Source organism: Helianthus annuus, chromosome 17 (genome assembly GCF_002127325.2).
Source record: "Helianthus annuus cultivar XRQ/B chromosome 17, HanXRQr2.0-SUNRISE, whole genome shotgun sequence".
NCBI classification, from domain to species: domain Eukaryota; kingdom Viridiplantae; phylum Streptophyta; class Magnoliopsida; order Asterales; family Asteraceae; genus Helianthus; species Helianthus annuus.
The window spans coordinates 51,290,813-51,314,699 of NC_035449.2; the positions used below are offsets into that span (position 1 = coordinate 51,290,813).

The 23,887-nt window shown below is 39.9% G+C and overlaps 1 non-coding gene across 1 annotated transcript; it reads left to right on the forward strand.

The window, feature by feature from the left end:
- Window positions 1-23,509: 23,509 nt before the first annotated feature.
- LOC118489468 lies at window positions 23,510-23,616 on the forward strand. Its single transcript, XR_004887488.1, has one exon. It is a non-coding gene; the product is annotated as a small nucleolar RNA R71 (small nucleolar RNA).
- The last annotated feature ends 271 nt before the right edge of the window (window positions 23,617-23,887 follow it).

The window sequence follows — 23,887 nt, forward strand, 5'->3', positions numbered from 1 at the left end:
AACCTCTTGGAGACCAGATTACTCAGCTCATGGGTATCCAATACCTCTGGTTCAGCAACCGTCGCAGCAGCCACGTTTTTCTCCACCGGAGCAAGAAGAAATACTCCACCGTTTAAACCGTGTGGAACGAGACTTCGAACAAGAACGAAAGAGTAATCGTGGATTTCTCAAGGGCCTAGCAAACCTACTAAAAGGGAGGAAGAAACGAGACCATTAGTCTCCTTATGTAATGATGTATTTGCAATTTAGTCCCTGCGTGGACATTTATCGTATTTCAGTCCCTACGCGGACTTATCTTTTAGTCCCTACGCGGACATCTATCTTGTATTTGATCCCTGCGTGGATATGTTTTGTCATAAACCTCTGCGTACGTACTTACTTATTTAAAAGTCCCGTTTAGGGCAGCGTGTAATCCTATTTGAAGTTTGTGGAATGTTATGTTATAAATTTCATTTTTGTTATTATTATATATGAAATAAATCAAAAATCATTCCTTTTAAATTTGAATCTGCCTAAATAAAGAATCTTAAGAGTGAAACCTAGCCAGGTGTCTTTATAAGATCCGGCCAAGATGGTAAGACCTGATTAAAAGATTCAGATTCCAAGTTAACCTCTGTAATCATGTTAACGTTCATGGCAGATGTGATTCGTTAAAAATTCGCACGCGTCATTCCTGTATAAGAATCCTTCTAAGGATTCCAAAGCCCAAGTTAATGATTTATAAATCATGGGTTAAATCATCAATAAAGATGATCATTTATTAAACATCCATTAGTGATGCAGTGCCTACGGGCCAAATTTATTAAACATCCATTAGTGATGTAGTGCCTACAGGCCAAATTATAAAACATTCATTAGTGATGTCGTGCCTACGGGCCATAATTATTGTCATATAAGACAAAAGGCAGTGGTGGTCTATGACTCCCTGTCAGAAAAGGTAAAAGGACTATGGTTCAAACCTTCATGCCTTGATTCTCTGTAATCCCGGCTAATATTATAAAAACGTCCTCGTGACTAGGCTTTATGCCACTAACAATATTGTTTGTAGTTAGGATAGGTTATGTTCCAATCCTAAATAAAAGTGAGTAACAAATTAACCAGATATGGTCTCTGTTTACCATGGTTAATGAATTGCCATAAAAGACAATTCCATAATAAACTCCTAAATAAAATTTTTCGTTATCTTCTGTAACAGATTCAAGTTACCATGGCTGATCCTAGTGGGGAGAATAGTCATACGAAAGAAGACGAATACGATAACGCCTAGGTTCATTTGACGGGCGCGGAATTAAAAGCTCTTGTCGACAATGTTGTTAAGGCAGCCCTGGATCGACAATACGAGGAGTATACTGAATCCCGGAGCAGAACCATATCCAAACCACACTCAAAGCCGAAAACCCACTCAAAATCTCATAGCAAACCACCGTCTAAGCCCAAAAAGGACGATGATAATCACTCATCCAATGAAAATAGTGTCCGTCCAGAAAAAGTATATACTGATGCATCTCGCGCCAGAGGCTGCACCTACAAGTACTTTGTATCATGCAAACCCCGAGACTTCACTAGGGAGAAAGGAGCGGTTGATTGCATGACGTGGCTAGACGAGATGGAGACCGTGGTGGACATCAGTGGGTGCGCAGAGAAGGACGTGGTAAAGTTTGTTTCACAATCATTCAAGGGCGAGGCCCTGGCTTGGTGGAGGTCTCTGGTTCAGGCCTCGGGAAAGGCTGTTCTATACAGCATGACATGGGAGGAATTTATTTCTCTCATCAAGGAGAATTACTGCCCTCAACATGAGGTTGAAAAGATCAAGACCAACTTTCTATCTATGGTTATGACGAACCTTGACTGTCAAGCTTACCTCACGAGCTTCAACACGATGTCCCGGTTGGTTCCGTATCTGGTAACCCAGGAGCCAAAGAGAATAGCTCGTTTTATCGGTGGGTTAGCCCCCGAAATAAAGGCAAGCGTAAAGGCCTCTCGGCCAGCGACCTTTAGATCTGTAGCCGACATATCTTTGTCCCTTACTCTTGATGCGGTCCGACAAAGATCGCTGAGGAACAAAGAGGCTGAGAAGAGAAAGCGTGAGGATGATACTTCACGAAGGTTGGGCAAGAAGCACCGTGGAAACGGTGACAACAAGAGAGGGTCTGAGTCAAGGAAGGATGGGCAACAGTCTGGTGAGAAGCCCAAGTGCAAGAATTGCAAGAGATATCACTTTGGAAAGTGTAGACTCGAATCAAACTCGCAGACTCAGTCGAAGTCGTATGCTTGCGGGTTATGCAAGTCCAAGGACCACAAGACCGTGGATTGCAAAAAGATAAAAGATGCAACTTGCTATAACTGCAACGAGAAAGGGCACATTAAAAGCAACTGCCCTAAATATGCCAAGAAGCCTGAAGAAGCCAAGAAGAACAATGCAAGAGTCTTCAAGATGGAGGCGAAAGAAGCAGTACTGGATGATAACGTGATCACAGGTACTTTTCTCGTAAATGATATCTTTGCAAGAGTACTTTTTGATTCGGGCGCTGATAAGTCTTTCGTAGATCATGAATTTTGTAAATTGCTGAATATGCTTGTCAAAACCTTAAATGTGAATTACGAGGTAGAGCTAGCAGATGGCACCATAGAAACCGTCTCCACTGTGTTAGATGGATGTGTGATATCCATTAAGAACCACTCTTTTCCTCTATCTCTACTTCCCTTTAAATTGGCCGGTTTTGACCTAGTATTGGGTATGGACTGGTTATCTCACAACCAGGCCCAAATCGTCTGCAACAGAAAGCAAGTGGTGATAAAGACTCCGTCTGGTGAATCGCTTACCATTCGGGGAGATACCCAGTACGGATTGCCTGAGCAAGTGACTATGCTCAAAGCTTCAAAATGTCTAAAGAAGGATTGTGTCATCTACATGGCACAGGTGATTATTGAAGAGACTAAACCGAAGATAGAAGACATTCCCGTCATTTCGGAATATCCAGAAGTTTTCCCTGAAGATCTACCTGGTTTGCCACCAGATAGGCAAGTGGAATTCAGGATCGATATCATCCCTGGAGCAGCACCTATTGCTAGAGCACCTTACAGGCTAGCACCAACGAAATCAAGGAGCTGAGGACCCAGCTGGATGAACTGCTAGCTAAAGGTTTCATCAAACCTAGTTCGTCTCCCTGGGGAGCACCTGTCCTGTTTGTTAAGAAGAAGGACGGATCGATTCGTCTGTGCATCGATTATCGAGAGCTTAATAAGGTCACGATAAAGAATAGATATCCCTTGCCGAGGATCAACGATTTGTTCGATCAATTACAAGGGGCAAGTTATTTTTCAAAGATTGATTTGAGGTCAGGCTACCATCAACTGAAAGTCAGAGAGACGTACATAAAACCGCATTTAGGACTCGTTACGGTCACTACGAGTTCCTAGTGATGCCTTTTGAGCTCACTAATGCACCGGCTGCGTTCATGGATCTCATGAATCGCGTCTGCAAGCCGTACTTGGACAAATTCGTCATCGTTTTCATCGACGACATTCTTATCTACTCGAAGAACCAAGCTGACCATGAGAAACACTTTCGCTGTATTCTCAAACTTCTACATCATGAGAAACTCTATGCCAAATTCTCTAAGTGCGAATTTTGGCTTCGAGAGGTCCAATTCTTAGGACATGTTGTCAGCAAGCGTGGTATCCAGGTGGATCCTGCTAAAGTTGAAGCTGTCATGAATTGGCAAGAGCCAAAGACGCCTACAGAGATTCGTAGTTTCCTGGGGTTAGCAGGATACTACAGGCGTTTCATTGAAAATTTTTCAAGGATTGCTACGCCCTTAACTTCTTTGACCAAGAAGAAAGTAAAGTTCGTTTGGGGCCCTAAGCAGCAAGAGTCCTTTGATATTCTGAAGCAGAAGCTGAGCAACGCTCCTGTGCTGACATTACCTAAAGGTACCGAAGAGTTCGTAGTTTACTACGATGCATCACACACTGGCATGGGATGTGTGCTCATGCAGAAAGGCAAGGTTATTGCCTATGCTTCGAGACAGTTAAAGGTGCACCAAAAGAATTACACCACCCATGACTTGGAGCTGGGTGCCGTTGTGTTCGCACTAAAGCTGTGGAGGCATTATCTGTATGGTATCAAGTTTGTGATCTATTCTGATCATAAGAGCCTTCAACATCTGTTTAATCAGAAGGAATTAAACATGAGGCAACACCGTTGGATGGAGACTTTAAATGATTATGATTAGGAAGGAAAGGGTGAAACCCATCCGAATCAATGCCAAGAGCATTGAAGTAAAGAATAATTTGATTGAAAGGTTGTTAGCTGCACAACGAGAAGCTGTGGTTGAAGCTAACTATCCTAAAGAAAAGCTAGGAGTAACTGAGGAGCAGTTAACTCTTAGCAAGGACGGAATTTTACGATTAATGGACGAATATGGGTTCCAATTTATGGAGGACTACGAGATGTTATCCTCCAAGAAGCCCATAGTTCCAAATATTCTGTTCACCCGGGAGCTGATAAGATGTATCAGGATCTAAAGGCAAATTATTGGTGGATAGGCTTGAAAAAGTCTGTAGCCGCTTATGTAGCCAAATGCTTGACTTGTGCGCAAGTCAAAGCTGAGCATCAAAAGCCGTCTGGCTTGCTACAACAGCCTAAACTTCCCGAATGGAAGTGGGAATGTGTAACTATGGATTTTATTACCAAGTTACCCAAGACAAGGAAGGGAAATGACACAATATGGGTTATAGTCGATACACTGACTAAGTCAGCCCATTTCTTACCCATCAAGGAGACTTATAGCTCCGACATGTTAGCCAAGTTATACGTCGATAAGATTGTATCCTTACATGGCATACCTGTGTCTATTATCTCCGACAGAGATACTAGATACACGTCTCATTTCTGGAAAAGCTTCCAGCAATCTTTGGGCACACGTTTGAATTTTAGTACGGCTTACCATCCTCAGACAGACGGTCAGAGTGAGCGTACTATTCAAACGTTGGAAGACATGCTACGTGCATGTGCTATCGATTTAGGTGGTAGTTGGGATAAGAACCTACCACTAATCGAATTCTCCTACAACAATAGCTACCATACCAGCATAAAGGCTGCGCCTTTCGAGGCATTATACGGTAGAAAGTGTAGATCGCCTGTTTGTTGGGCGGAAGTTGGAGATGTCCAATTATCAGGACCAGAGATAGTCTTCGAAACAACGGACAAGATTGTCCAGATTCGAGACCGTCTCAAAGCTGCCCGAGATAGGCAGAAGAGTTAAGCGGATCCAAAGCGTAAGGATTTTCACTTCGAAGTAGGTGAAAAAGTGTTACTTAAGGTATCACCCTGGAAGGGGGTGACGCGTTTCGGTAAGAAAGGCAAACTAAGCCCGAGATACATAGGACCTTTCGAGGTTATCGAACGTGTCGGGTCCGTTGCCTATAAGTTAAACTTACCGGAGGAGCTCAAGCGAATTCACAATGTGTTCCACATCGGCAATCTAAAGAAGTGCTTCGCCGATGAATCACTGGTGATACCACACACAGATTTGCATATAGATGAGAGCTTAATATTTGTGGAAAAACCTTTGTCGATTGAAGATCGACATGCGAAGAAGCTTCGAAGGAAGCATGTACCAATTGTTAAGGTCAAATGGGATGCCCGTAGAGGTCCCGAATTCACGTGGGAGGTTGAAGCCACGATGAAAGAGAAATACCCTTATTTATTTCAGTAAATCTCGGGTCGAGATTTATTTTAAGGGGGTGAGGATGTAACACCTCGAAATTTTGTCCAATAATGTGTTAACACGTGTCATGAGTTTACACGTGGCATTAAATATTAAATAAAGGACTAAAGTTGACAAACCTTGAAAGTATGTAAATTCGAGGGTTATAAATGTCAACGAAGGGTAAATATACTGTATAGTAACCCTAAATGATGCTCGTACCTTCAAACGAATAAATCATGGATCGTACGGAGCGAAACGCGGGAGAAAGTGAGAGATTACGAGCTGCAGGGGTTAATTGTGTCAACATGTTTAATTTATACCTCTGAGTGACCCTTTGACGAACCCGAGGCTTTGTAACAGTAAAATACACTCACTAGAATATACTATATAAATTTCGCGAAGTTCCTTTTTAAAACGAGAAAGTTATGATCAAATTCGTAGGCGAGGGGTTAAAAGCGTCAACAATAAAAGTTAAGGCTTTTCGGATAGTAATTAAACTAACCGGGGACTTAACAGTGCGGGTAAAAGTCACGAGGCCCTTCATTGTAAATAATCGAGGGCCAAATCGCAAAGTTACCCCTTCAAAACCGAAAGGTCAAGTTAATCATTACAAAAGATTTGAAAAATCTTGAAATTCAGGCCTCAGGCGGCCCGCCTGAGTGAAACAAGCAAGTTAATGCAGGCCGCGAGCCACCTGTGGATACGTTTCCTGACATGAAGATTCAGGCGGCCCGCGTGCATGTAGCCTGAATCCTAATGCGGGCCGCGTACGAGTCCCAGATGCAGAAACTTTGGACAGACTTGTTGCTTGAGCTTGTGAACGATCATTTGAGCAATTAATGAAGCATGGGCGCCCTCTACATGCCCCCTAGCACCCAGGGCCACCTGCTGATCATCCATGATCCAATGTAGGGTGTGTTGTAATGATCTTAAGCCTAGTTTTTCAGTATAAAAGGCACCACATTGCACACAAGTGAATCACACCTCAAACCTGCATTCTAAGTCATCTCTGGAGCTCTCAAGCACTTTTCTAACATCCTTAGTCATGCACCAAGCTTCTGTAAGTATGCCAACCCTTTTATGGCTTAGTTTTTGCTTAGTTTAGCTTAAAAGTCAATCCGTCGTAATTAACGATTGACTTTGCAATAAATCACAAATGGTCCAGTGGTTTGTCGAATCAAAGATAGTTATATGATGGTAATTATGTGGGCATTAAACCCCTAAAAGGGCACCCTCTGATTCCCACTCTAACTAGTCCAAATGTCGAGTCAAACGTGCTTAGAAAAAGTCATCAGAAATGCCATTTTGCGATTTCATGCATAATCTGTAATGTAAACGATATGTAACCTGTTTAAACACTCATAAAACATGATAATAAGTATATTAACTAGTCTAAGCTTGTTTGATCCGACCATTTTTCTGTTTTGACCCGGTTCGGAGCCGAAAGTCGCAAAAGTTTGACTTTTGCATTGACTTCAATTCTGACCCGTTAAAGTATGATATAGATATGCCTTAGGACTCTCTTAGGACCAGGTTACATGATGGTATAACCCTCTGTGACCGGTTCGTTGGTTGTCCGAGTCTTTTACACTTTTCCGTTAAATGCTTAAAAGTTGACCGTAACGCCCTTTTTAATTTAAGACGAGAATTTCGGACATGTGAAAGGATCATAACCTTGGTTACTGATTTCTAAGCATGTCCCTAAAATTTCACGTCAATCCGAGGTCCAGAATAGGAGTTATGCTAAATAGCGCAAATTACGGAAACTTTAGTAATTTAGTAGCGCAATTAGCATAACGCCTATCTAAACCCGGATTTCGACACCAAACCTTTTATACACTGATGTAAAATAATATTTTGGGATTTTTAAAGATTTTTAATTATTTTTAACCTGCTCATAACCTGCGGTTATGGCAACGGTTCGGTAAATACCGAATATACCCTTTTCGGCCATAACTTGAGTTCTACAAGGTCTTTTGACCCGATTCCTGTTGCTACTGATTTTAAATAATAAATAAAGTATTTTAAACTTTATAAACTGTCCGGGAAACTCAGATTTCCTGTAGAACTCATAAACCCCTTTTATAATCTTTAAAAAGACCGAAATACCCCTTCGGGGCATAAAGTGAACTTAAACTCGTTACGGGCATTATGGAAGGAATCCTACTGATACCACAACCTCTTTAAGGCATATTGACTTAGGAAAACAGTGTAGGACTCTTACGGTTACCCGTTACGCCTTTTGCGCGCACGGCCCGGCTTATGTAACTAGTTTACATAAACTAGCCGAAACGGGTCAAACCATATTGTTTTGACCCCAAAATTCAGAGTGTGATTATTATACCCCTATAAAACAAGTCTTCAAACTTGTTGGGTAAAAATCACATTCCATTCCCGGTTTTCGCCTTTCACGCGATTAAACCGTATCTATCCTTTGAAACTGACCGGTCTAGGCTACGGCTAAACTAAAGACCCGTTAGGATTCTAATAGGTTAATTTAAACCTTCGTTCCAGATTAGGGGACCAGTAAAAGCTATCTGCAATTTATTTCAATTAAGGAATTATACTTGCAAAGGTAAATACTTTTAACTTATTTTCCATTATACGGGCTTGGGTTACGGTATTTAAAATACCGCTTGGTCGGGAAATTGACCCCAACTCATTAGTAGTTGGGTATTATCAATGAGACCCGTTTAAAAACTTGTTTTGTTGGCTTTACGCCTTTGGGAGCTTAATGACCATGTCCCGGATATCCTCGGCATCATTTTACGAAATGGCCACGACCCTGACATCCGAGTGTAGGCGTACACTCGGCATTATGTCCATGACTATAAAGGTATAGCCATTGGTTTATCCGCCACGGATTTATACTATGTGGTGTGTCTATTAAACTTTAACCCGACACGACTCGGGCGACCGAACGCATAGTAAACATGTAATTCTTTAAAAGATCTAATTATAAATTATCCCAAGTTATAAAGAGTTTGTGCCTTGTGCATTTAAACCAATTTTATTAAACATTTTACAAAAGTGTCAGTTGAATGTATTTACCAGTGTAAACTGACGTATTTTTCCAAAAAGACTAAATGCAGGTACTATGCGTAATTGGCTGGGATTTCTCCTTAGCATCATTAGAAGTCTCGCAAGCTTAAGATGCCTGAAGTCTGTTGAACAATACTTTATTATTATTATTGATCCCCTGTGGATTTTATTTCAACAATGGTGATACTTTGATATTACAGTTAATGTTGAAATATATTTATCTTTATGCTTCCGCTGTGCATTCATATAATTGTGTGGTTTGACTATATGGTTGCCAACTACGTCACGGTAATCCCCCACCGGGCCCACCGGTGAGACACGTGGAAATCGGGGTGTGACATATACTACACTATACGATACGATACGATACGATACTATACTATACAATAACACCCGTATGGGCCTCTATACGAGACTTATATACTATACACTATACGATACGATATGATGCAATACGATACGATACGATACGATGCAATACGATAAGATAATTTAATTTAAACGATAACAATATAATATATTTGTATTATTTACGAATAATATTGGTTTTTTATAAATAATTTTCTTTTTTTTATAAATAAACAAAGGAATACGATAATTTAATTTAAACGATAACAAAACAATATATTTGTATTATTTACCAATAATATTGTTTTTTATAAATAATTTTCTTTTTTAATTTTTATTTATCAAAATTTTTCGATTATTTTTTACTTTTATAATTTATATTTGTATTATTTACCAATAATATTGTTTTTTTATAAATAATTTTCTTTTTTTATAAATAAACAAAGGAATACACAATAAAAAAAATACAAAAATGGAGCTTTATATACGCTCCTTAGAGGTCCCTACGCAGCGTATGAGACAAAAATGACACAACTACCCTTGTATTTGGCTTCGTATAGCCTCAACACAAGGGTATAAAAGACATTTTCAAACCTTTATATACGCTGCGTATAGGTCTATACGCAACGTATATAAAGGGTAGTTTTTATTTTTAACCCCAAATATGTGGTTAAATTATCTTTTTAACCCTTATTGTATATATACGCTGCGTATAGACCTTTAAGGAGCATATATAAAGGTCTGAAAATATCTTTTATACCCTTGTGTTGAGGCTATACGAAGCCAAATACAAGGGTAGTTGTGTCATTTTTGTCTCATACGCTGCGTAGGGACCTCTAAGGAACGTATATAAAGCTCCATTTTTGTATTTTTTTTATTGTGTATTCATTTGTTTATTTATAAAATAGTAAATTAATTGTTTGTATTTTGGGGTATTTCCATGTTTATTTATAAAAAACAATATTATTAAAAATAATACAAATATTATGAATTATAAGAATTAAAAATAATACAAATATTAGGTCCCGTATTGACCTCGTATAAGCCTATAAGTGTGATATCGTATCGTATAGGTGTGGTTTAGGTCCCGTATTGACCTCGTATAAGCATATAAGTGAGATATCGTGTCATATAGGTGTAGTATAGGTCACGTATTGACGTCGTATAAGCCTACAAGTGTGATATCATATCGTGTAACGTAGTATAGGTCACGTATTGACTTCGTATAAGCCTATAAGTGTGATATCATATCATATAGCGTCGTATAGGTCACGTATTGACCTCGTATAAGCCTATAAGTGTGATATCGTATCGTATAGGTGTAGTATAGGTCACGTATTGACCTCGTATAAGCCTATAAGTGTGATATCGTATCGTATAACGTAGTATAGGTCACGTATTGACCTCGTATAAGCCTATAAATGTGATATCGTATCATATAGCGTCGTATAGGTCACGTATTGACCTCGTATAAGCCTATAAGTGTGATATCGTAACGTATAGGTGTAGTTTAGGTCACGTATTGACCTCGTATAAGCCTATAAGTGTGATATCGTATCGTATAGGTGTGGTTTAGGTCACGTATTAACCTCGTATAAGCCTATAAGTGTGATACCGTATCGTATAGGTGTGGTTTAGGTCCCGTCTAATCTTATATGCATATACAAGACCTATAGGAAACCTATACGAGACTTATACTACACTATACGATACGATACGATACTATACTATACAATAACACCCGTATAGGCCTCTATACGAGACTTATATACTATACACTATACGATACGATACGATGCAATACGATATGATACGATACGATGCAATACGATAAGATAATTTAATTTAAAATGATAACAATATAATATATTTGTATTATTTACGAATAATATTGTTTTTTTATAAATAATTTTCTTTTTTTTATAAATAAACAAAGGAATACGATAATTTAATTTAAACGATAACAAAACAATATATTTGTATTATTTACCAATAATATTGTTTTTTTATAAATAATTTTCTTTTTTAATTCTTATTATTCATAATATTTATATTATTTTTTATTTTTATAATTTATATTTGTATTATTAACCAATAATATTGTTTTTTTATAAATAATTTTCTTTTTTTTTTATAAATAAACAAAGGAATACACAATAAAAAATACAAAAATGGAGCTTTATATACGCTCCTTAGAGGTCCCTACGCAGCGTATGAGACAAAAATGACACAACTACCCTTGTATTTGGCTTCGTATAGCCTCAACACAAGGGTATAAAAGACATTTTCAGACCTTTATATACGCTGCTTAGAGGTCAATACGCAGCGTATTTAAACTTTGTGAAAAAATGATCCCTCAAACTTACCAAAATGTCCAAAAAAAATCTAATGGTTTATATACGCTGCGTATAGACCTATACGCAGCGTATATGACCCTTGTTTTCTGTGCAATGATTGGTTATCAGGCACTGAGATCCATGGTTTATCTACGCAGCGTATTGGTCAATACGCAGCGTAGAGGGTTAACCCTATACGCTGCGTATTGACCAATACGCTGCGTAGATTGTTAGGATCTGAGTTTGGATTGATTGTGATTTGTGTTTGAATTTAGATGAACAAATGAAAGAGTATGCAGCGGAATTTAATGGAACCAAACTTTTCACAATCAAACAGAAGAAATGCTATCAATCATACATTTTCAAACACTGAATCAAATGATTAAATTTATTTTTAAACTCTGATTACAATGTGTGTATGATATGCAAACTCCCCCTCAGCCTAAGCTCAGTGTTTGTTCGTGCAGAAAGAAGATGGTGAATGAGCTAAACAGAACAGTACATAGTACTGTTCTCTTTATAGGCACTTGCAAACCACTGAGCATCAAAGCTGACGTCACCATGAAAGTGACATCTAACCTCCTAACAAACTCTAACCTCTGATCTATACAAACACTGCTATGCTAAGTACTGATATTACATTTCAATACATAAAACAGAGTCAAACTGCTGCTACTTCCTTCCACTGCTGTGAACCCAGCAGTTGTTGTCATGATCAGCAATGCTTGAACCAAGGCAGTAGATTGAACAGCAGAGCTTTAGTTCTTCTATCAGTCTTTGTCTTGAGCAGCAGTTGTAGGTCAGCTGTTTGCATGATCAGCAGATAGGAAGTCAGCAGATGTTGAAACCACTTTCAAGGGGAGACACTTGCAACCAAACATCTGCTTATTTTGAATCTACTGCTGTGATCCAGTTTTGGCTTTTATTATATGTTCCTTTGGTAGGGTTCAATCCCAACAATCTCCCCCTGGAACAGATAATGCCAAAACTCTCCATTATTGTAGATTTTTATTGCCTCAACAACAGTTCCCTTATTTGCCCATTGAATTGTAGTTCAAAGGTTAAGGCATCTGTATCATCTTCATCCCTGCTAAGTGGAAGATCAAGGAGATCCTGCAAATCTTCAAGTCTCAGGCCAAGAGCTTGTTCCCTTGTAAATTTCTTCACTTCGCCATCTGCCCTGACCATAGTCAATACGTGGTTCTGTTTATCAGTTTTCCACTCTTGTATTTTTAGGCGAGATGGGTTTCTTGGGAGATTTTTATTTGTTGAGGAGTTTGGTGATGCTGGCCTATTCATTACTGGCTGAGCAGTGTTTGCAGATTTTTCCAGTTCAGATTCTTCTTTCAACATTAACAAAAAGCCCTTTTTCACAATGGCATTTCCAGTAAGAATCTCTTGAACTGTTTCAGAACCTAACTGGCTTTGTCTCCTTCTTTTGTAGATAGCAGTACCAGCAGGAGCAGTGGTTCTTTTGAGATGTGGCTTTGATGATCCTTTCGAAACCTCTGCTTTGGAGTAGTCAGGCTTTTATGGAGCTGTTGGATCTTTCTTCCTTAGCTCTTCCAACCTTTTGTAGGTGGCCCTGACCCTCGCTTCTCCCCACTTAGACACAGAGTTCTTTGACCCATATTCAGCAATTATCAGCTCCTCTTTCATTCTCTTCAGCTCTAAAGCTTTATCAGCTTCAACCCTTTTGAATTTTTTAGGGGGAGTCTGCTCGACCTTATTCTTGATCATTTCATGAATCCTGGCTACTTCTTTTTCAAGCTCAGGAATGGTCCAGTTTCTGAACATGTGTTTCTCCCCCTTGTATGTCTTGTAGGTCATTATATTTTCAATGTAGTCTTTTCTCAAGGACTCATCTGCCCTTTCAGAGATTCGCTGACATACATTTTTTGCAAATTGTTCCAAAGCTTTGACCTGTGTAAGTAGAAACTGATAGTTTTGTTGATACTCTCTATCAGATTTCCCTTGTTTGTTTTTGATTGAGATATCCTCTGCTTGCTTGGCCTTGATTTTCAAGTATTCTTCAATATTAGTTGGCCTGGGATATCCTTCAATCGATGGCAAGCTCCTTTTGGCAGGGTCATCCTCATAGTAGAAAGATTTAATTTCATCTCTGACTGTTACAAGTTCAAGAGGAAATTGAACACCTGCAGGAGGTAAGGGTTTGTATATTTGAGCTGAAGAGAGAGGAATGCGTTTTGAAGTTGTGACAAGTGCTTGGGATTTTGAAGCTTTTGGTGGTGGTGATGGAGAATCATCATCTGATATAACAACCCTTCTCCTTTTTACTTTAGGGAAGGCAGATGATGTTTTGGGTGGATCAGTGGTTTGTGGCTGACTAACAGCTGTTGAAACAACTGGTGTTTCAACCACTGTTGTCATTACAACAGATGTTTTGACATTTGCTGTCTTCTGCTTTAGGGCAGGAACTGATGGTGGTGGTAAAGCAGTGGTAGTGGTGTGTGTTGAAGTGGTGTGTGTTTGAGTGGGAGCAGTTGTTGTAACAACTGTTTGGGTGGAGGTTTGATGTTGGTGGCTTTTGGATAGTGGTTTTGGAGTGTGCTTTGGAAGGCTGGATGGTGTGGATTTGGGTTTCCTTACTTTTCTAGTAGGATTTCTTTTTGGAATCGGATTTTGATCATCCTTTTCACCAGAACAACCCTGCGCATTCAGCTTTATGAAAGCTCTTTTCTCCTCATTCCACCTTGCTAGATCCTTTGCCGCTCTATCCTTCTTTACACTTATGACAGCATCATCAAGTGCATTTTTGGTAACATCAACCTTTTTACTACCATCTGGCAAAGGAATATCTCTGAGCATTGCATCATTTTCTGTGTCAAGGTATAGCCCATTATCAATCCCTTTCTTTACCCACTCCTTAATTTTCTCCCCCTTTTTGGCATTATCTGCAGGGAGGTCATCAATATAAAGAACAGTCGGAGGAGCAGTGCCAGTGGTTGTCAAAAAATGGGCCTTAAGAGCCTTGATATCATCGTTTGTATCCCTGAACCTAGACTCCATTGCCTTTTTGAGCTCTTGAACATGTTTGGCATGTTGGTGCTCGGCCAACTGAAATTGTTGATGGAGAAAAGGTTGAAAGAAGTTCCAAAGCTCATTTGTAACATCTGCTGGTGGTGGAGCAGGTGTTTGAGATGGAACAGCAGTGGATGGTACCTTTTGAATTGTTAACAACTGTTGCAGCATTTCTTTAATTTCTGCAATAGATGTATCTAATTTTTCAACACGTTCCGTCAATTCTTGGTACTTTAAACCATCACCCAATTTAATGGGATCATCTGATTTCCGACTAGCAGTGGTTTTATCAGAAGTGGAGGTAGGGAGTGTACTCCAAACATCAACAACTGATGCCCCTTTTTCTTGGTACTGGGGTCTTCTTCCTTCAACACTTGATAATCTTTTGATGTTACCAGTGGTTAGTACAAACTCACTAGCAGATAACAAAGGTGTTATAGAAGGAATTGCCTCCAAGGAAGTCTTATTGATGTAACCACTGTCCAAGTGTAAACCTGTAGGTTCAACACTTGTAGTGGCTGCTTCACTTGGAATACCACCGAGAGTTACTTGTAACTCAAGGGGTGTAACCTCCTCAGGTTGTGTTGGTGGGTTAGCAAAGATTGATACATCAAGCCCAGTCTCTTGTTGAAGTATATTCTCATGAGCATGTGAGTGAGAAGGACTGGTTTGTGCTAGGTTCAAATCAATTGCATCCAACAGCAGTTTGGTGTTTGGTGGAATTGGGGATGTAAAGGTAGGTTTAGAAAGCGGAATTGCCCCGGGTATTGGGCTGTGTAGGATGGAAACGAGTGCTTCCAGAGCCTCATGATGTGGCGACCCTATTTGTACAACCTGTTCTTTTTGTGAAGAGACAGGAGGAGTTTCAGGTATGGGTTGAGATATTTCTACCAACTGCTGTGAGGAAGTAGCAGCAGTGGTTTGTTATGATTTTTGTGCAATCACAGGCAGTGGCTCTGGTATCTCATCCTCCAGAGTTGCCTTTTTGATGGGTTTGGGGGGTTTTTGATTTTTCTTTTTCTGTGGTTTTTTGGTGATTTTAAGTGTGGGTTTCAAGACAGTTGTTGGGCTGCCTTGATCACCTTGAGCAGTGGGCTCAGCAGCAGATACCTGAGGAGCAGTGTTTGCTGCTAAAGTCTGCTCAGGCACCTCTGCTTGTGTTTTATAAGGTGCTAACATTCTTGAAAATGTTTCAGCAGTTAAGCTGTTTATTTGAAAAGATTCACCTTGGTTTATTACCGCAATATCATCCTTACTGAACTTTTTCTCAAAATAATAACTTAAAAATCTTGGGACAGTAAGAATGATTTTGTTTCAACATTTTTAACCAAATCATTGAAAATTGCCTTGGAGTAGTTAAGATTTTCTCCTTGTAAAATAGCATACCCCAAGTTTTGAATTTTCATTGGTATTTCATTAAAGGAAGTGGTTTTGTTTGAAACACACATGAGAAGGGTATGAAATAAAAATCTGGTTGCAGAAGGGAAGAAACCTTTTTGTAAGGTGTCCCTCTTCATTGTGTCTGCATACCCTCTCTCAATGAAGTCAGTTTTTAACTCGTTTTTAGGGAAATAATCTTTACATTCCTGGTCAGCGAGCTGAAAGACCTCAGAGATTGATTGCGGTGTTATTCGGACTGCTTTCTTCTGCAGAGTAGAGTTAATGGCTATGACATCTTTTCCTTGTTTTTTAAGGATGCAATTTTTCCAAAATTCTCTCTGAGTTTGTAGGTAAATTGGTGCATTAGCGGTTAACAAAGTTTTGTACTTTGAGGCGTTGAGTATATCGAGGATGGAATCAAATGTGTCGATGGTACCGGGTTTTGTGAGAAGACCCAGTAGATTATGAGTTGGTTTGTGTGGGATTTCGGTGGAGGTAGCCTTTTGAGAGGCCCCTTTTGAAGCTTTTGCGGATGATTTCGATTTTGTCATTTTGAAGATGAGGATCAAAGATGAGATTGTGTAGAAATTTGATGAAATGTGATGGAAACTGCTTTGAGAAGAGAACCTTTAAGAATACAATTCGACAGTGAAACCCTGTTTGGGTGTTGAAAGGGGGTTTTATAGAGGAAGAGTGAATGCTGACGTGGCAGCAGTTACAAAAGGTCTGACCCCTAAGTACTGCCCGCATGCCATCCCCTGGTGAAGTGAAGGACAGTACTTTTAAACAGTACAGGTTGTGAAAACAACTGGTGAAGGCAGTAGTTGTAATGGAAATGGAGGACAGTGGATGCTTTTTACCATCAGTAGATAGCTCAGCAGTGGATGCATCACTGATTTTGACCATCAGTGGTTAACCAAAGAAAATGAGAGCAGGGGATGACTTTCAGCAGTGGACAAACTTTTGTAGCAGCACAGACTTTTGAACCCATCAGTGGTTATGGCAGACTTTTAGGATTTTAATGAAAAATTCATTTTTAGCTATTTTTAAGGATGGATTTTCGATTTTATGAAAACATTTTAATGCTTTTATTCATAGAAAAACAGGATTTTGCCTGTTATTCCATGTTGAGCATACCAATCCTAGAGATCAAGCTTTCAAAGGTAGATGTGTCTAATGCTTTGGTTAGCACATCTGCCAGCTGATCCTTAGTTGGAACTTGATGCAGAGAAATCAAACCTTTTTCATAGCAATCCCTCACAAAGTGATGTCTGATGTCGATATGTTTGGTGGTTGAATGGGAAACTGGATTTTTGATGATATTTTGTGCTGCCTGACTGTCCAACATGAGTGGTGTCTTCAAGGCAGTGATACCAAAATCCAGTAACTGATTTTGAAGCCAGAGCAGTTGGGCTGTACAGCTTGCAGCAGCTATGTATTCTGCCTCAGCAGTGGATGTGGAAACAGCTGCTTGCTTTTTGCTTTGCCAAGACACTAAGCAATTGCCTAGGAATTGGCACCCTCCTGAAGTGGACTTCCTTGTTTTATCACATCCAGCAAAGTTACTATCTGAGAAACCTGAAAGCTCAATTTTACCATCAGCTGGATACCAGATACCTAGTGTGGGAGCACCTTTGAAGTATCTGAATATCCTTTTTACAGCAATAAGGTTTGACTTTCTAGGGGATGATTGGGATCTTGCACAGACACATGTTGCAAACATGAAATCTGGTCTAGATGCAGTTAGGTACAATAAAGACCCAATCATGCTTCTATATAAGGTCTGATCAACCAAATCATCCTTTTCTTCAGACATGACCAATTTATTGGTTGCAATGGGTGTACTACATGGCTTACAATTATCCATATCAAATTTCTTTAAAAGTTCTTTTGCATATTTGCCTTGATGGATGAAAGTGCCATTTTGCAGCTGCCTTACTTGGAGACCAAGAAAGCACTGGAGTTCACCCATTGCACTCATTTCAAACTCAGCTGTCATGAGTTGCCTGAACTCTTCACACATTTTATTACATGTGCTTCCAAAAATGATGTCATCCACATAAATCTGGACAATCATCAAATCCTTTCCTCTCCATTTTAAAAAACAGTGTTTTATTAATCCTGCCTCTGGTGAAACCAATGGAAAGTAAAAAGGTGGAAAGAGTTTCATACCAGGCTCTGGGTGCTTCTTTCAAGCCATACAAAGCTTTGTTTAGCTTGTAGACATGATCTGGATAAAATGGATCCTCAAAACCTAGAGGTTGACAGACATATACCTCTTCTTGAATCTTACCATAGAGGAATGCACATTTTATATCCATTTGGTACACCTTGATATTGTGGTTGACAGCAAAGGCCAGAAAGAGTCTGATTGCTTCAAGTCTTGCAACAGGAGCAAATGTTTCATCATAATCAATCCCCTCTTCTTGTCTGTAGCCTTGAACCACAAGCCTGGCTTTATTCTTGACAACAATGCCCCTTTCATCAGTTTTGTTTTTGAAGACCCACTTTGTGCCAATAGGACTGATGTGCGTGAAGTGTGTTATATTTTTGATGTATATTTAAGCCCCTTTTTACACTTTTAGCCAAGTTTTAAATTTATAAAACACGATATTCACTAACACTAAACACACATATGGGCAAGTGCACCCATCGTGGACGTAGTATAGTGTTGGTAAGATACCGAGGTCGTCCAAGGACACAAGAGCTTTTAATACCGGTTTATCCTCAACGTCTAATCAAATCAAAAAGGTTAGAAAAATGTTTTAAACTAAGAAAAATAAAAACTAACTAAATGCTGAAAATAAAAATAAAATAAAAACAGATAGACAAGATGAATCACTTGGATCCGACACGTGTATTAGTATAACCTTTGATTATTTTCGCACTTTTGCACTTGTTTAAGAGATTATCTTAGTTATTGTAGTAGGCCCCTCTTTTGAAGGCGACGTTACCCTCAACCCAGTAGTTTGAGTCAGCAAGGATACAATCCTAAAGGGTCGGATTATTGAAAGATAATGAATTAAGTTATTAATGCAAATTATGGTAGGCCCCGCTTTTGGCGGTGACGTTACCCTCGGCTAAGTAGTCTGAGTCAGCAGGGATACAGTCCTAAATAGCCGGGTTATAGTATTAATAGTAGTTAACTTATGAGGGGGTCAAAGAGTTTGGATCCCCGCCATCCAATACCTATGGGCATTGAAGGAGATCCTACTAAATTTGACCCAGGTCCCAAGCAGGACCTCTAAACGCTGAACAAGGGCAAGACCCTTACCAAACCGTTCCCTTAACCCCCGACCAGGTAGCCAACATATCTCCATATAGACCGTGGAGATATGAATGGTGAAAATCTTTTATTTTATATAGACAGTAAAATAATGCCAAGACACCACGGACAAACGATAAGGAAAGATCACCTTCAACATAAGTAACTAGTTATTAAAGTCATTAATACAAAACCAAATAAAAAAGTGCAAAAGATTAAAAATAAAAAGTATTATACTAAACACTTGTCTTCACCAAGTGATGTAAGAGACTTAGGCAAACATGGCCTTGATTGTCAAGAACTCTTACGATCAATCTTGGATCCCGAGACGACTCACACACTCTACGATGGACAATGGATGATGGTGGTGGATGATGGTGTTATGGTGGTGATGGGTGGTGGATGAAGTGTGAGAGAGGTGGTGTGCCAAGGGATGAGAGAGAATGAAGCCAAGCTCCTCTATTTATAGGCTGAACAGAAGGCTGGACACGGCCCCGTGTCCGCTGGACACGGCCCCGTGCCCGCCTGACACTCTCTCTCCTCATTAATTGTAATTGCGAATTACAATTAATGCGCCTGCTGTACTTTCACCACGCCCCCGTGCTGGACACGGCCCCGTGGTGGGCAATGGAAGCTTCTACTGGTTTGTCTTTTCTGCTGCTTCCTGGGCACGCCCCCGTGTTCGCTGGACACGGGGCGTGTTCAGACTCTGTTTCTTCTCTTTTGCCTTGGGAGATGCCGTTGAGGGTCCGGGCAATCCACTTTTGTTCCTTTTCTTGTATTTTATGGTAGAATTAGTTGTCTTTTTGCTTCTTTTGTGATTTTGAGCTCATTTCATCCTGAAAATACAAAAGGAAGACAAAAACACTCTTTTTCCAACATTAGTACTAAAAAAAGGGTTAGTTTTATGCCTTAATTGATGTTGATTTATATGTTGCATTTTACGCACATCAAATACCCCCACACTTGAACTTTTGCTTGTCCTCAAGCAAAACTCTTTAAATGTGGCTTATACTCCCAAATGGAATAGGTAGAAGAGAAGTTTTTTTTTTTTTTTTTTTTTTTTTTTTTTTAGCTTGTCCTAGAGTGTCGGGAATCCAAGGTTTTTATAGGTTTTATTTTTATTTATTTACAATCCTATTCGTTATGATTTATTTTGAACTTTTCATAAGATGAATTACTTATTTGGGCATAGCATGCCTTATTAAAATTCCATTTATATACAAGTTCACATACCTCACGGGAGATCACTCAACACTCGGCCGAAGGTGTATATTTTAGTGAATCACTCGAGAGCGGCACGGAACTTACGTCTTCCATAGGCTTGCCAAGCAATCAATCCTCCTCCTTTTTAACTTTTCACCTTTGTAAATATCAAGAGGACTTTTGGGTGAAGGCTTGGGTTTAAAGGTGGGTGGTTGGTTAGTGGTTAATAAAAAGGGCGAAAATCGTAACAAGCGTCGGTTTTCGTGAAGTACCTTGTTTTTAGTGACTTTTTATTTTGAAGTATTTCTCCAAACAAGCTTTTGTAGCTTTTGTTTGTTTTTGACTTCATCATCATTTTTTTTTGTTTTTTTCAACCGTCACATAAAAAGGTGAGTTTACGAAAAAGCGAACTTGTTACTAAAAAAAATAAATAAAAAGGTTTTTGGTGGGTAAAAAGGGTTTTGGGGTAATGAAATGAAAGGTTTAGGCTCAAAGGGGCTATCTAGGGGGATTTTGGGTAGGTAAAAAAATGAAAAATAATGGTTTTGAAAGAAAAATGGTTAGTCCTAACGCCTCCATCATTTACTTACTTGGGTTTAAGTTGGTAAGTACCGGGAATGTATCGTCGTGGCAAGTTCTAGATTTGTAAGGACCGAGCGGCTATTCACACAAGAAACGAAAAATGAGCATTTAATCTAAATATGTGTATTTTTATGCTCAATAAAGGCTCAAAACTCACATTTGTGGGAATGGGTTTTTAATGTGACCAAGCATATATAATCGAATTTTAAACTAGACTTGTTATGCCGTTTCATAATTTTCTTATGTTGGTTCCTTTTTTATCACGACGCTATCGGTTGTAAACTTGTAAAAATATAACCTATTTAGAACTTGTTATTCCCAACTTAAACTAAGACAACTAAATAAAAAAATGAAAAAGTTTTTGAAAAAAATTTGGGGTGTTTAGCGGTTCCAATAGAGTTTTGTGTAAGGCTTGTGTTTAGGATTTTGCAAAATTTCAAGTGTTTTAGCATCCCCCCCACACTTAAATTACACATTGTCCTCAATGTGTCCAAAAATAAGGTTTTTGGTTGATTAGAATGTATAAAAGTGTGTTAAAAAGCAAAGATTTATGTTACTGGCATCCTGGACACGGCCCCGTGTTGACCGGGCACGGCCCCGTGGTCAAGTGCCAGTAACAAAAATTACAGAATTGAAACAGAAGCCTGGGCACGGGGGCGTGTCCGCTGAACACGGCCCGTGTCCAGTTACCTGAACTGGGTGATTTTCTGCAGGGGCTCAGCACGGGGCCGTGTTGGTTGGGCACGGCCCGTGTTGAGCCTTCTGTGATGGAGATTTTTGTCGGGTTGCTCTGTTCTTCGTGCATGGTTCCATTTTTCTCGTTCCCTTTGTCATCCATTACCACCATGAGTGTGTTTTATTCTGCAAAAACTAAAAGATTAAACTAAACTAAACTAAGGATAGATCCGCGGAATGCCTCCGTGGTGCGCCACGTTTATAAGGGTCCTTGGCTAGACCCGATTCCCGGTTATATATCTTCTGAGTGGAGTGCCTTGCTTCCCAAGTTACACCGTCGGAGAGCGGCATCCAAGCTCGAATCAATAACCTTCATGTAATTGACTGGGTCGTCGTCCTCTATTTTCTTCCCAACTCCGAACTTCACCTCATCGTCCCCATACCTCAAAGTCAGTGTCCCGTCATTCATGTCTACCACTGCTTGTGCTGTGGCAAGGAAGGGTCTCCCTAGGATAAGGGGGACCTCGGTGTCTTCCTCCATGTCGAGTATGACAAAGTCAACTGGATAAACGAATCTGCTTACCCTTACCAAGACATTTTCGATGACACCTTGTGGGAACTTGACTGATCGATCAGCGAGTTGTATGCTTATTTTTGTAGGGCTCGTGGTTCCCAAGCCAAGCCTTTTGAACATCGATGAGGGCATGAGGTTAATGCTAGCCCCTAAGTCGGCCAAGGCATTGCGAACGGGTGATTCCCCTATTGAGCATGGAATCGTGAAACTTCCGGGATCGATTTTCTTTTGGGGTAGTTTATTGAGTACGAGGGCAGAGCATTCTTCGCCTAAATTAACTAATTGCAAATTTTCAATTTTCTTTTTATGTGTAAGGAAGTCCCTCATAAATTTAGAGTATTTGGGCATTTGGGTTAGGACTTCGATAAAAGGAATATTGACATGCAATTGTTTTAACAGACTTTCGAATTTTGCGAATTGCTCATTGGTCTTTTGACGAATTAACCTACCGGGGTACGGAACTCGAGGAGCCTTGGTAGGCTCTGGGGGAGAGTTCTTTTCCTGCAGATGTGTTGGTATTGTTTCTTCCGTTGGTGGAGGTACTTCTGCAGGCCCCACGGTGCGGTTTCGTAGTGTGTTGAGGAGAACTTGCGCCTTTGGGTTTGTTTCGGTATTGCTAGGTAATGCGCCTTGCGGTCTCTCGGAAAAATTTTGTGCTAGTTGATTTATTTGTTTTTCTATGTTTTGAATGCTAGCTTGTTGATTCCTAAAATTAGATTCTAATTGTAGAAATCTTTCCGAGTTTTTCTTATCAGTGTCGGAGACGAGGCGAGATATAGTATCTTCGAGCCTTTCTCGTCCACCTTGTTGTTGAGTGAAATTTTGTGACTCATTTCTTGATTGCTGAAAGTTTGTTCGTTGGGTTTGTTGGTTACTACTATTGCCGGTTTCCCTCCAACCAAGGTTTGGGTGGTTTCGCCATCCTTGGTTGTAAGTTCCCGTTGGAGGACCCGACGGCCTAGGTCTATTATCAATGTAGTTTACCATTTCTTGTTGATCGTCCGTTTCTTTCATGCAACTCCAATTTTCATGTGATCCACCACACCCATTACAAGCCATAACCGAGACTGTTTTTGTCATTTCTAATTTTTTTATTTTTGAAGAAAGGGCCTCGATTTGGGCTTGTAAAGAGGTGCTTTCGTCGACCTTATGGGCGCCCGGGGCGATAGACTTATTTCCCCGGGGAGTGTGCCATTGAAAATTGGTTTGAGCAATTTCCTCAATCTGATTATATATTTCGTGTGGGCGTCGATTACCTAAAAGTCCCCCGGAGCTAGAATCAAGTGTCTGCCTAGTGTGTGGCAACAATCCATTGTAGAAAGTGGATACTTGTTGCCATATTGCGAGGCCGTGATGGGGACACTTGCGTAATAGCTCCTTGAACCTTTCCCATGTTTCATATAAGGATTCCCCGTCCTCTTGTGAGTATGTATTAATTTCAGCCATTAATTTAGCAGTTTTAGAAGGAGGGAAATACTTATATAGAAACTTTTGGGCTAGTTCATCCCAGGTGTTTACCGATCCAGCTGGGAGGGTGTTGAGCCAAGCTTTCGCTCGGTCTTTTAGTGAGAATGGAAACATACGGAGGCGGATGGCGTCGTTTGATGCCCCATTGATCCGAAAGGTATCACATATTTCTAAGAAATTAGTTATATGTAGATGAGGATCCTCGTCCGCAAGCCCGTGGAAGGTTGCGGAGTTTTGGAGCATTTGTATCAAATGC